General features: G+C 45.4%; 1 long non-coding RNA gene across 1 annotated transcript; it reads right to left on the minus strand.

Annotated features, from left to right (window-relative positions):
* Window positions 1-5,095: 5,095 nt before the first annotated feature.
* LOC138737522 (uncharacterized) lies at window positions 5,096-6,226 on the minus strand. The gene is made up of 2 exons (XR_011340996.1): window positions 6,141-6,226; window positions 5,096-5,587 (listed from the first exon to the last, which is right to left on the minus strand). It is a non-coding gene; the product is annotated as an uncharacterized lncRNA (long non-coding RNA).
* Window positions 6,227-13,184: the final 6,958 nt, after the last annotated feature.

Consider the following 13,184-nt stretch of genomic DNA (forward strand, 5'->3'; position numbering starts at 1 on the left):
AATCATCTATATTAAATGATTGGCTTCCAGATGGGAATTTCTGTCTGCTGATGAGATGCATGAGCCTTTCTTCGCACTGCCCTATCAAGCAGCCATTCGCAACCTTTTTACGGCTATGGCCCTCTTGGGAACCTGCTCAAAGTTTACGGGCCACCTTCCCTGTCATGTATAGATTTCTTCCCCAATTCTCTCCAACCAACTACATAAAAAAAAAGTTGTTGCATGAGGTGAAAAGAAAGCAAAGCTTTTACAGCAGCCTCCAGGCTGGGGAAGGCATAGGGCCTCTGTTGAGAATGGCTGCTGTAGAATGATCCTGATGGTCAAACACGTGCAGGTGTGTTCCCCTCTCAGCCTTCAGCAAAGGCACCCATCGGGGCTCCCTCTCTGCAGTCCAGGGAACCTCCACCAATTGCCTAGTGATTGCATTTCCCAGTATGGAGGGAGCTGCTGGCCCAGTGAGTTGCAGTTGCCTGCAAGAGTTGATGTTGAGCAGGTAGAGTTATCATGTTGAACCTCTCAGTGCTGGCATGTTAACGGTGGGACTGCATCCTGCCAGGCACAGTGACCACAGGTCATGTGACAGGCAGACTTGCTCCACGTGTTGGCAAAGACTGGAGGTTTACCTCATCATCTCTTGCTCATGTATTGGTAGCTTCCGGTTTTTCTATTAAGTTTGCCTGATTGTTTTCCCCATTGAGTCATTTGCAATGGAGAAAACAGCAGCTCCCATTGCACCCCATCAGGAGATGATGTGAGAGGCTTTAAGATCTTAAATAAGTAAGTCTGCAGATGCTAGTGTGGTAAACCACTGTATGCATAATTATCTGGTCAAGCATGCCTATTTTGGCCGATTTTACATGTGGCCCTTCCCCACATACTCCCGTATAAAGGTGGCTGTTCCACAGCCCCCTGGAACTCAGTGCAGAACAGCCAAACAGTAGGGATATGCTATGTTCTAAAGTGAATGAAAGTCTATTGGTTTCTCCACAATAGTCTCCTGACTGATTAATGGTGCATAAGCTGGGGTTGAGTGCAATGTTAAAAAGTGTGCTGGAGGGACACAGCAGACCATGCAGCAACCATATGAAGTAAAGGGTAACCAACATTTCGGGCCTGAGCCCTTCATTGGGAATCTGAATAAACAGATATGGGGATAGGTTAAGAGGAGAGGTAGGAGGAAGGGGAAAAGGGAGGAGCACAGGTAAGAGGGCACAGGTGGATATATTTGGGAGGGTAGAAGAGAAGGAAACTGAGAAGAGATGAGGGAGAGGGCAGAGGCTTAGTGTAGCTTTCAGATAGGAGAAGACAGGGCAAGGATTTGGCAGTGCATGAGGCCATGGCCAGACATGTCAGTGTGGCAATGGTATGTGGAATTGAAGTGGTTCATCACTGGGAAGTTCTTGCATTTGCAGCAGACAGAGCAATGGTGCTTGATGAAGCAATCTCCAAAGTGGGGTTCCAGTCCCTCTGATGCAGACGAGGGAGCATCGGATGCAATAAATGACTCCTGCAGATTCACAAAGTCATGCTTCATTTAGAAGGGCTCCTTGGGGCCCCAAATGTGGTGAGGGAGGAGATGTGGGTGCAAGTGTGGATTTTCTCATGGTCACAGGGTTATATACCAAGGGGGAAATTGGTGGGAAGGGACAAGTGGATGAGCGGCTCCTGGAGGGAGTGGTACCTACGAAAAACAGAAAGGGGAGGGGAAGATGTGTCTGGTATTGGGATCACATTGTAGGTGGTGTAAATTGTGTTGGATGGAAAGGCTAGTGGGGTGGAAGGCAAAGACAAGTTGAACCCTGTTGTTGTTAATTCATTGGGGATGGGGGAGGTCCAAGGCAGAAGTGTGAGAAATAGAGGAGATATGGATAAAGGCTGAGTTAATGGCAGTAGAGGGGGAGCCACGTTTCCTGAAGAAGGAGGACGTCTCAGATGTCCTGGAGTAGAAGGCTTCATCCTGGGAGAAGATTCGGTGGAGATGGAGGAACTGGAAGAAATTTGGGCTGTAAGATCCGGGAGGGTTGTCAACAGATAGAGGAGATCCTGCCAGTCTCCACCAGTGGCCCATGCTCACATGAGCACCCTGGGTACAGTGAAGGCACATCTCCCTACACATGGGGAAAACAGGCAGCCATCACACTGCCTCTGTGGTTCACTCCACTCACTTCATTCAAGCAGAAAATGTTGGAAACATTCAGCACACAAGAGCAAGAGTTCAAGATTCAAGCCTGAGACTCAGAAAATGGCAAGAGAAACAGGTAACGAAGAGGAATTGGAGAGGGGGGGGGGGTAGGGAAAGTAAAGGGCAATATTTTTGTCCATTAAAAAAAAAACACTTATATACCTACTCACCTCCATTCCGTGCACCTTTCTTTGAAAAGTGGGAGGAAACCCATGCAGGCACAGGAAGAATGTACAAACTTCTTGAAGACGCCACTGGATTCAATCCCAGGTCACTGACACAGTGATAGCATTGAGCCGACTACTGCACTAACCATGCCTCCCAATCTGATGCTTGATCTGTTCCTGACTATTGCAGTTGTGTGTGATCTCTGGGTCTCAGCCCATCAGACACATATTGCCCTCTGCACTCTGCTGCCAACAACCAACTTGTTCATCTCTCTCTCCTAGTTTTGATCAACCGCAAGCTAGTTCTCTCTCTACAGTTCCTGTCTGACCTGCTGACCATTCCCAACATTAATATTTCCCACATCTGTGAGATTTTCATTAACCATTTCATAACTGTCGGAGCAACAGAATGGCCCTCAGCCTGCCTTCTGTGCTGTAGGTAACAAATCTCTCCCTTACTGATCTTGTTTCAATTATCTCTTTCCCTGTTGATTCCATTAGTGCTCTCATTTCCTGGGAACACACACAGTGTCTTGCCTCCAGCTCATTTCCCTTGAATGGTTTCCCAAGCTATTTCAGCGGGCTTTTAATAGTCGTTCACATTGGCATCAGTGATCAGCCACACAGAAGGCAGATGTTGGGATTCAACCTGCTCACAAGTGAACCACAGAGATTTCACAATAATTGTGCGATTGACTGTAATTTCAGTAATATCGGGGTAATTTTGGAAGGATAACAGCATATTATACTAGAAAGGACTGAATGTATTTAACACAATTAAAATGTACAATCCTTTTGTATTGAAGTATTTACCTCAATGAAGCTTTCATCCATGTGAGATGATGCCTCAAGAAGGCAGCCAGCATCATAAAGGACCCCGTCACCCTAGTCACAACCTCTTCTCACTGCTACCTTTGGCCTGAAGACCAGCACCTCGAGGTTGAATATTTTTCCAACAGTTCTCAGGCGCTTGAACCTTCTTACACTATTCAGGGGCTGTTCCGAAACCATAAAAGGACTGTCGGTACTAGTGCAGAATCACATATTTTGCTCGAGGATCACTGTGAATATTTATTATACATTTTTTGTATTTATTGTCTTTTTAATTTAATTATTTGGTACATAGTTGTTTCCAGTTGTTTGTATTCAGCTGCAGCAAGTAAGAATTTTGGTGTATGTGAATGTGAGCGCTACTGTGCAAATGTTTCTGATGCAAAGTCCACAGACTGTACAACAGGCTTTAATTGGCTTGAACTTGTACACAGCAGACTTAGTATCTTTGCTGGCTCCAAGTGTGTCTGACTGTTCCCTGAAGGGGCCGGCTCAGGTCTTGATATGGACCAGTGATTGACAACCGGCAGGTGGGACTAGCCACCCCAGTTCCCTACCTGCAGGTACGGTGGTTGCCCCCTGCAGTAGGCTGGTGGGAGTGCGGCCAGTGTGGTGGTTATATCACCACAGCATACATTGTACAATGTAGGTGACAATGAATTCATCAGCCCATTCAAAAGGGCAGCAAGGATATTGCAGCAGTTAGCACAACACTGTCAAGGCACCAGCGACATGGGTTTGGATCTGTCGCTGTCTGTAGTTGGCACGGTTTTCCTCGTCACCTTGTGTTTCCTCAGGTTGCTCTAGATCCCTCCCACCTTGCCAAGATCACAAGATAAAGGAGCAGAAGTAGGCTATTCGGCCCATCGAGTCTGCTCCACAAATCCACCCTGAGCTAAACTGTTCTAGTTCCAATTTCCTGACTTTTCCCCATATCCCTGTCTAATTAGATACCTGTCAATCTCCCCTTTCAATTCCCCCACGGATCGGGCCTCCACAGCTGGTCGTGGCAACGAATTCCACAAATCCACGACCCTCTGGTTAAAGAAATTTCTCCTCATCTCAGTTTAATTCCAAGACTGTGCCCTTTTGTCTGGATTCCTCCACTAAGTGCAACATCCTATTCACATCTCCTCTGTCCACTCATTTCAGCATTCACTCTGTTTCAATGAGATCTCCTCTCATTCTTCTATGCTCCAACGAATCTATGGTTCATAGGTTAATTGGTCACATGGGGAGTATTTGGGCGTCGTGGGCTCATGGGCTGGAAGTTGTCAGTTTGCAAACTTGACTGCATATGGTCTCTAAAAGTCTGATGCCATACCAAACACGGTTACTCCCCAGTTAACTCAGACTCCTTTCCAAATACTGTACCCTAATGCTACAACTTCACATCCTGGGGGGGAATAAAGCCAATCTTGGCTTCCTTTCCCTTTTGGCAAGCCAACATCCCCATTGCTTTCTCTCGCCTGCAGTGCCAAAGACAGGAAGCTTTCAAATGTGATCAGTGGCATATTTCACTGATCAGAATCTATGAACCAATGATATTAATATCAAATTAAAATAGAAAATGAGCCTGGCAAGATGAAGAGCACTGTGTGGGCATGTCATGGGTCACAGAACTTTGCAGCACAGTACAGACCTTTCTGCCCATGATATGATGCTGACCCTGTGTCAACCTACTCCAAATCAATCTAATCATTCCCACCTCACAATCCATGTACCCATCTGAGCCTTTCAGATGTCCCTGTTGTACCGACCACTACCACCACCCCTGGTTTGAGTTAGGAGGGGCTGAAAGGAAGACGTCATCAACAAAGATTTAATTTAACCACATTCCCACCTCGTTATGTCAGGAGCACTGTAGGGAGTCGAATTGAGTTTAAAGTGTGAGTACAAAAACTCAAATGTGGAGTGTGGGAAAATTATTTATTTTTATTAAAATGTAATAAATGGATGCAATTTCAAAAATTATATATTTTTTTACCAGACTGGGCAACTGATGTCTTTGGGGAACTTGCTCAGAAAGAGAGGAGGCTTGGGGCAGTTCAGCCATAATTAGACTCAGCACCAAGGTGGGCTTGATTGGGGGGAGGGGTGGTCAGTGCCCTCCTCTTGCTCCTATTTCCCTGCTTGCTTGTGAACAATAAGTGGTCAGGCTTGCTGCCCATCTAGCAATCTGTGTGGTTTCAGATGTGTTTCATTTGGATCCATGCGCGAGGCTGTAGAACATAGGCACAAGTCCTGTTGGATGCCAGGGGCTTTGAAAGGATCTGACCTGAGATCACAAGTCCATGTCATAACCCCCTAAACCTTGCATGTCCATCTCACCACCTCCTATACCCTGAATGTCCATCTCACCACTGATGCTGCTCGACCCATTGAGTTCCACTGCAGGGTATCGCTTCTGTAAAAGGAACGAATGATTATCTCAGCAAGAGGAAATATTGGTAAACTTCTGAATATACTCGAACGCAAATAATTGGGAAATATTTTTTTTGCATTGATTACAACAATTGTGTTCTGGAGAGGGTGCCAAGGAGATTAATCAAGATATTATTTGTCAGACAGTGATTTGGTGATCAGCAACTTATATTTATATAAATATGCTCCGTGATCCTGGAAAACCTGGTCTTTACCGTGCGAGCAAGTTACACTGGAGCCCCATTATATCGTGATAGTTGGGGCCCAAACAATTGCATCGCAAGGAAAGCGGGGTCATGCTAAATCAGGGTTTCACCGCTGTGTACTATATAGCGATCATTGCAGCAACCCTGCGATACTCCTGTTCGCAGCAGGACTCACCTCCCCCCCCCCCACCTCGCCCCCATTCATGGCAGCGAACACCCCCCTACCATTCGTGGCAGGGCTCAGCCCCCAACCCTCTCTCCATTCTCAGCAACACCCACCCACCATCAATGCGATGAATTCCCCACCAAGATAAACATCACAGTACTTACCTTAATCATTTAGACGCGCCACTTCTTGACACCTGCTGCGACACGGGGTGGCCATCCCCGGTACTGCAGTATATAAAAGGACTCATTTAACATCCTATCTCAAAGAACGAAACCTGGACAGAAAGAGGTCGTATGACATCGCGTTATATCAGAATTGGGGCACGTTAAATCAGTATTCCACTGCATGAGCAATAATAAAGGTGATTTGATTTAATGAGAGGGATGGATGGGGCAGAGAGTAACCATTATTTTCCCTTTGGGGTGTCCATGAGCACACAGATTAAAGGTGAGAAGGAAGGAATTTTGAGCGGTTTGGAGGACACAGTTTTCCAAATGGATAAACCAAGAAAGGGGTGGAAGAAGGGGTGGAGGCAGAGACAATAGGGATCTAGATATGTACTAATTTGTCAAGGTAGCAAGGCTGGAGGAACTATTCTGACGGTACAAGTCCAAGAGAAGAAAAACCATAGTTGAACAAAACTGAAGGCAGTGGTGAGATGGACATGCAGGGTTTAGGTGGTGGTGACATGGACATGAGGGTTTAGGAGGTGGTGAGATGTACATGCAGGGTTCAGAAAGTGGTGAGATGGACATGCAGGGTTTAGGTGGTGGTGAGATGGACATGTTGGGTTTAGGTGGTGGTGAGATGGACATGGAGTGTATAGGAAGTGGTGAGATGGACATGCAGGGTTTAGGTGATGGTCAGATGGACATGTAGGGATTAGGAGGTGGTGAGATGTATATGCAGGGTTTAGGAAGTGGTGAGATGGACATGCAGGGTTTAGGAAGTGGTGAGATGGACATGCAGGGTTTAGGTGGTGGTGAGATGGACATGCAGGGTTTAGGTGATGGTCAGATGGACATGTAGGGATTAGGAGGTGGTGAGACGGACATGCAGGCTTTAGGTGATGGTCAGATGGACATGCAGGGTTTAGGTGGTGGTGAGATGGAAATGCAGGGTATAGGAGGTTGTGAGATGGACATGCAGGGTTTAAGGTGGTGGTGAGATGGACATGCAGGGTTTAGGTGGTGGTGAGGTGGATATGCAGGGTTTAGGTGATGGTCAGATGGACATGCAGGGATTAGGAGATGGTGAGATGGACATGCAAGGTTCAGGTGATGTTCAGATGGACATGCAGGGATTAGGAGGTGGTGAGCTGGAAATGCAGGGTTTAGGAAGTGGCGAGATGGAAATGCAGGGTTTAGGTGGTGGTGAGATGAACATGGAGTGTATAGGAAGTGGTGAGATGGACATGCAGGGTTTAGGTGATGGTCAGATGGACATGTAGGGATTAGGAGGTGGTGAGATGTATATGCAGGGTTTAGGAAGTGGTGAGATGGACATGCAGGGTTTAGGAAGTGGTGAGATGGACATGCAGGGTTTAGGTGGTGGTGAGATGGACATGCAGGGTTTAGGTGATAGTCAGATGGACATGTAGGGATGAGGTGGTGGTGAGACAGACATGCAGGGTTTAGGTGTTGGTGAGGTGAACATGGAGGGTCTAGGAGGTGGTGAGATGGACATGCAGGTTGAAGGTGGTGGTGAGATGGACATGCAGGGTTTAGGTGGTGGTGAGATGAACATGCAGGGTCTAGGAGGTGGTGAGATGGACATGCAGGGATTAGGAGGTGGTGAGATGGACATGCAGGGTTTAGGAAGTGGTGAGATGGACATGCAGGGTTTAGGAAGTGGTGAGATGGACATGCAGGGTTTAGGTGGTGGTGAGATGGACATGGAGTGTATAGGAAGTGGTGAGATGGATATGCAGGGTTTAGGTGATGGTCAGATGGATGTAGGGATTACGAGGTGGTGAGATGGACATGCAGGGTTTAGGTGGTGGTGAGATGAACATGCAGGGTCTAGGAGGTGATGAGATGGACGTGCAGCGTTTAGATGGTGGTGAGATGGACATGCAGGTTTAAGGTGGTGGTGAGATGGACATGCAGGGTTTAGGTGGTGGTGAGATGGAAATGCAGGGTATAGGAGGTTGTGAGATGGACATGCAGGGTTTAGGAGGTGGTGAGATGGACATGCCGGGTTTATGTGGTGGTGAGATGGACATGCAGGGATTAGGATGTGGTAAGATGAACATGCAGGGTTAAGGTGGTGGTGTGCAGGGTTTAGGTAGTGGTGAGATGGACATGCAGGGATTAGGATGTGGTAAGATGAACATGCAGGGTTAAGGTGGTGGTGTGCAGGGTTTTGGGTGGTGGTGAGATGGACATGCAGGGTTTAGGTGATGGTCAGATGGACATGCAGGGATTAGGAGGTGGTGAGATGGACATGCAGGTTTAAGGTGGTGTTGAGATAGACATGGAGTGTATAGGAAGTGGTGAGATGGACATGCAGGGTTTTGGATGTGGTGAGATGGACATGCAGGGTTTAGATTATGGTGAGATGGATATGCAGTGTATAGGAAGTGGTGAGATGGACATGCAGGATTTAGGAGGTGGTTAGATGGACATGCAGTGTTTAGGAAGTGGTGTGATGGACATGCAGGGTTTAGGTGATGGTCAGATGGACATGCAGGGATCAGGAGGTGGTGAGACGGACATGCAGTGTTTAGGTGATGGTCAGATGGACATGCAGGGATTAGTAGGTTGTGAGGTGGACATGCAGGTTTATAGTGGTGGTGAGATGGACATGCAGGGATTAGGAGTTGGTGAGATGGACATGCAGGGTTCAGGTGGTGGTAAGATGGACATGCAGTGTTTAGGTGGTCGTGAGATGGACATGCAGGTTTTAGATGTCAGGATGTGAGCTCCACAAAGCCGTATCTATTCAATGTGGACAGAGTGGGCAATCTTTTGGAGGCAAATAAGAAAATCGGCTGATGCTGGGATCAAGTGCATCACAAAAAAATGCTAGAGAAACGTACCTCACAAAAAGTTCATGTCCTAAAACATCGACTGCTGTTTCCTCTCTATAAATGCTGAGTGAAATAGGACAGACCCTTCAGCACAGGATGTTCTGCTGACACCCATGTAAACCTACTCCACATCAATCAAACCCTTTCCTCCCTCACACCCTTTCCCCTTTATTTTTCTTACATCCTTGTGCCTATCTGAGAGTTATTTGAATATTCCACTTATATCCCTGACAATGTATTCTAGGCACTTGCCATTCTCTATATAATAGAAAAATTTAACTCTTACATCTCTCCTTAACTTTCTTCCACTCACCAGAGTCTTGAGCCAAATCTAAGCATGGCAGCTGAGGTATTTATAATTAATTAATTAAAGAGATTCTTAACAAAAGAATAATTGCAAAATTCATGAATTTTGGCAAAAAAAAACCCCACATTGATTCTTTGGTTTCCTTCATGGAATGGAATCTGCTGTTTGACCAGAATATGACTCTTGACTGTTTCGTCTATTTTTGGGAACTAGTGATGAACAGTGCAAGTTGGCATTCGCAGCAATGTCCTGATCCAAATGAACAAAGATATCAAGGAACTGGGAAAATCATGAAGCATCCAGCACTTGCCATTGCATATAATTTGAAAATAACATGGAGTGATGTTGACACCCAAATGGGGTCCAAAGTTCTGAATGGTGCAGAATTCGGGTATGTTGCGCTATCTCCCAGGTCATGCCCATCACGTCACTGAAGGAAGCTCATAGAATCTGTCACTGCTTCTCGTTTTCCAACAAATGTACGAATCCTGAGCTTGTAGGGAAGCCAAAATAGCACCATTATTCAAGAAACAACAAAAGAATAAACCAGATCATTATATATCAATTAGTCAAATGTCATTTGTGAAATCTATAATTTAGATATCCATGGAAAATATAGGTTTCACATAATATCTGGAAATAGTAGGTTTCAGGTTTTTTTGTTGTAATTTTCTAGTTATTTTGAAGATCAGATTGATTTCTTTTTATTGATCAGATGTGATGAACGTTGTCAAGACTGTAATATTTGCTTAGAAGTCAATTATAGACATTAAAAACATTTAAACATTAAATATTAAAGCATTACAGGACTATAAGGACCTTTGGCCCTCCATCTTGTGCTGAACTGGATAAAGTGCTGAACCCTCCCTACCCTATAACCCTCTCCTTTCCTTTCATCCATGTGCCTATCTAATAGTCTTTTAAAGGCCCCTAATGCTTAATCCTCTACCACCACTTCTGGCAAAGCATTCCAGGCCTCAATAACTCTCTGTGTAAAAAAAAAATTACCCCCAATATCTCCCCTATACTTCCCTTCCTTAATCTTATACATGTGTCCTCAAGTGGTTGTTATTCCTACCCTAGGAAGCAGGTATTGGCTGTCTCATAATTTTGCAGACCTCGATCAAGACCTTTTACACTCCAAAGAGAAAAGTCCCAACTTTGCCAACCTTGCATCCAAATCCAGGCAACATCCTGGTAAATCTCCTCTGCACCCTTTCCATAGCCTCCACATCCTTCCTATAATGAGACGACCAGAACTCGACATAATACTCCAAATGTGGTCTCTCTCTACAACATGTCTTCTCTACTCTTATGCACAATCCCCCTATTAATGAAGCCAAGAATCCCATAGGCTTTTTTAACTGTCAACCTGAGCAACAACCTTGAGGGATGTATGGACATGAACCCCAAGATCCCTCTGTTCATCCATGCTCTCAATTAACTGAACGTTAACCCTGTACTCAGCTTTTCGATTAGTCCTGCCAAAATGCATCACCTCACAGTTGTCCGGATTGAACTCCATCTGCCATTTTTAGCCCGACACTCCATCTTTTTACTGGAATGCTGTCACATGAGAGTTGACTGTATTGATAATAAGGTGTCTGGCAGAAATTGAAATTTACTCAAGATGAAAGATTTTTTGGGGAAAAAAAACTTTCAAAGCCTTTCAGAAAGATTTGGGAAATAGGATTATATGGACGATATCTCTTTACAGATGCTGTTGCCGGCAATGTGGGTTTACTCCATAAAAAGCCAGGATTGTCCTTGATTATAGCATTGCATCACAGAGGGGCACCTAGAGCTCCCACAATATTGCTGGCCCTTCCCCAATTATGCAAATGGATTTTCAGAGGATAGCTTTGCTGTTGAAGTGACTGTTATAACTTCAGAGGCCTCTGTATTTGAATCATGTGGAATGAGCTGAATCTACTGGAAGACTTTTAAGTATTCCACCAAATTCATGACTTGTGCTTTGCATGTTGTGGATGGGTTTTGAAATGATCAGAAGCTGAATCTTTCATCGGGCATTCCAAATGTCCTGTTCAGCTTCTCAAATCATCATTGAAATGATGACCAGTGCATTGCATGGTCAGTGATGAATTCCTTTGGAATGGGAGACTCCACAGGGAAATCTCAACATAGGACAAGTGCACCTGTTGTATCAAGCATTAGACAACTTGCCAAGAGTAGTTGAGGCTTGTTTAATGTTAGCCATCCCATTGGCCAGGAAACTTTGACACCTAATTTGGAATATGGAAGTTTGAGATCGGCTCATCCTTTGTATTGGTTGGAGAGGGGTTTGGTGTTGCAGGGTACAAGGTTTGTCTGGGATAGCACAGTTAACACAATGCTGTTACAGCGCTAGCGATTGGGACTGGGGTCTGAATCCACGCTGTCTGTAAGGAGTTTTGTACATTATCTCCGTGTCTGTGTGGGTTTTCCCCAGGGGCTCCGGTTTCTTCCCACTGTTCAGGGTTGTAGGTCAATTGGGTGTAATTAGGAAGCATGTACTTGTGAGCTGAAAGGACCTGTTACCATGCTGTATGTCTAAATGAAAAGAAATTAAAAATCTCTCCTGGGAACCTCTGCAGGGAGATCCCCACCAACTCCTTTGTTGCCAAGGACACCAGTGCATAAAATGAAATGCAGTCTTTCAATTCAGAGACCCATAGAACAATACAGCACAGAACAGGCCCTTCGGCCCTTGATGTTGTGCTGACACAAATATTCCTTCCAAAAAAAGTACTAAGTCTTCCCTACCCCATAACCCTCTATTTTCTTTTCATCCATGCCCCTAATGTTTCAGCCTCCACCACCATCCCACAACTCTTTGAGTAAAAAAAACACCCTTGATGTCTCCCCTAAACTTCCCTCCATTCATTTTGTACACATGTCCTCTCGTTTTTGCTGATCCTGCTCATGGTAAAATGGCCCTGGTATTTTGAAAATTAATTAATTTTATTTTAGACATAAAGGAAAAGAAGGATGCCAGGTCCATGCGCTGTCCCAGAGAACAACTCCAGTCGTGTTGCTCTCCATCTCCTGTTTTCTCTGGGATCTGTTTTCTCTTTCTTTCACATGCTCATCTGCTCCACGTTTGATTCATCTTGCTGTTCAACTCTGCGATGTCGCCAATTAGAGTGAACTGCAGTGGCTGGTTCAGTGAGCAACACTTCTTCAGGATGTGGGTGGAAACCAGAGCACCCGGGAGACCTGTGGGAAAAGCATACGGATTGTATATAGAGAGCATCAAGGGTCATGATAGCTTTAAGGCTCGAGTACCATTTGGTGTTAGGGGTGCTGGGCAATGATCACAGAGACTCATTGTTTGCCTTACAGCAGACCAAAGTTGAAGTCTATCATGTACATTACATTTTTAATGTATTATTACGTGTCAATAAAAAGAACCTTGTCCTTGATTTGAAAAAAGAAATTGAGCACAAAAAAACCCAATTAACCTAAACAATTTCAAACCAAGTAAATTACCCTGTACTTACCCCATTTAGACACACATACAGCACAGTAACTGGCCCTTTCAGTCCACAAGCCCATTCTGCCTCATTACACCTGAATAACCTACACCCCAGTATGTTTTGAATGGTGGGAGGAAACCGGAGCCCCTGGGGAGAACCCACACAGAGGCAGGGAGAATGTATAAATTCCTTACAGACAGCATGGGATTTGAAGCCCGGTTCGGGTCCCTGTTGCTGTAACAGTGCTGCGCTAACTGTGCCGACCTTTCCTTCACCGCTGTTTCTGTGATTCAAATGAGCACGGAAACTGTCTTGGTATGCCGGTTAGCCCTGGCAGTGTGCCACGCCGGGTCTAATGTGTTGGTGGTTCAGTGGATGGATTCTGGGGAAC

Source organism: Narcine bancroftii, chromosome 6, assembly GCF_036971445.1.
Source record: "Narcine bancroftii isolate sNarBan1 chromosome 6, sNarBan1.hap1, whole genome shotgun sequence".
NCBI lineage: Eukaryota > Metazoa > Chordata > Chondrichthyes > Torpediniformes > Narcinidae > Narcine > Narcine bancroftii.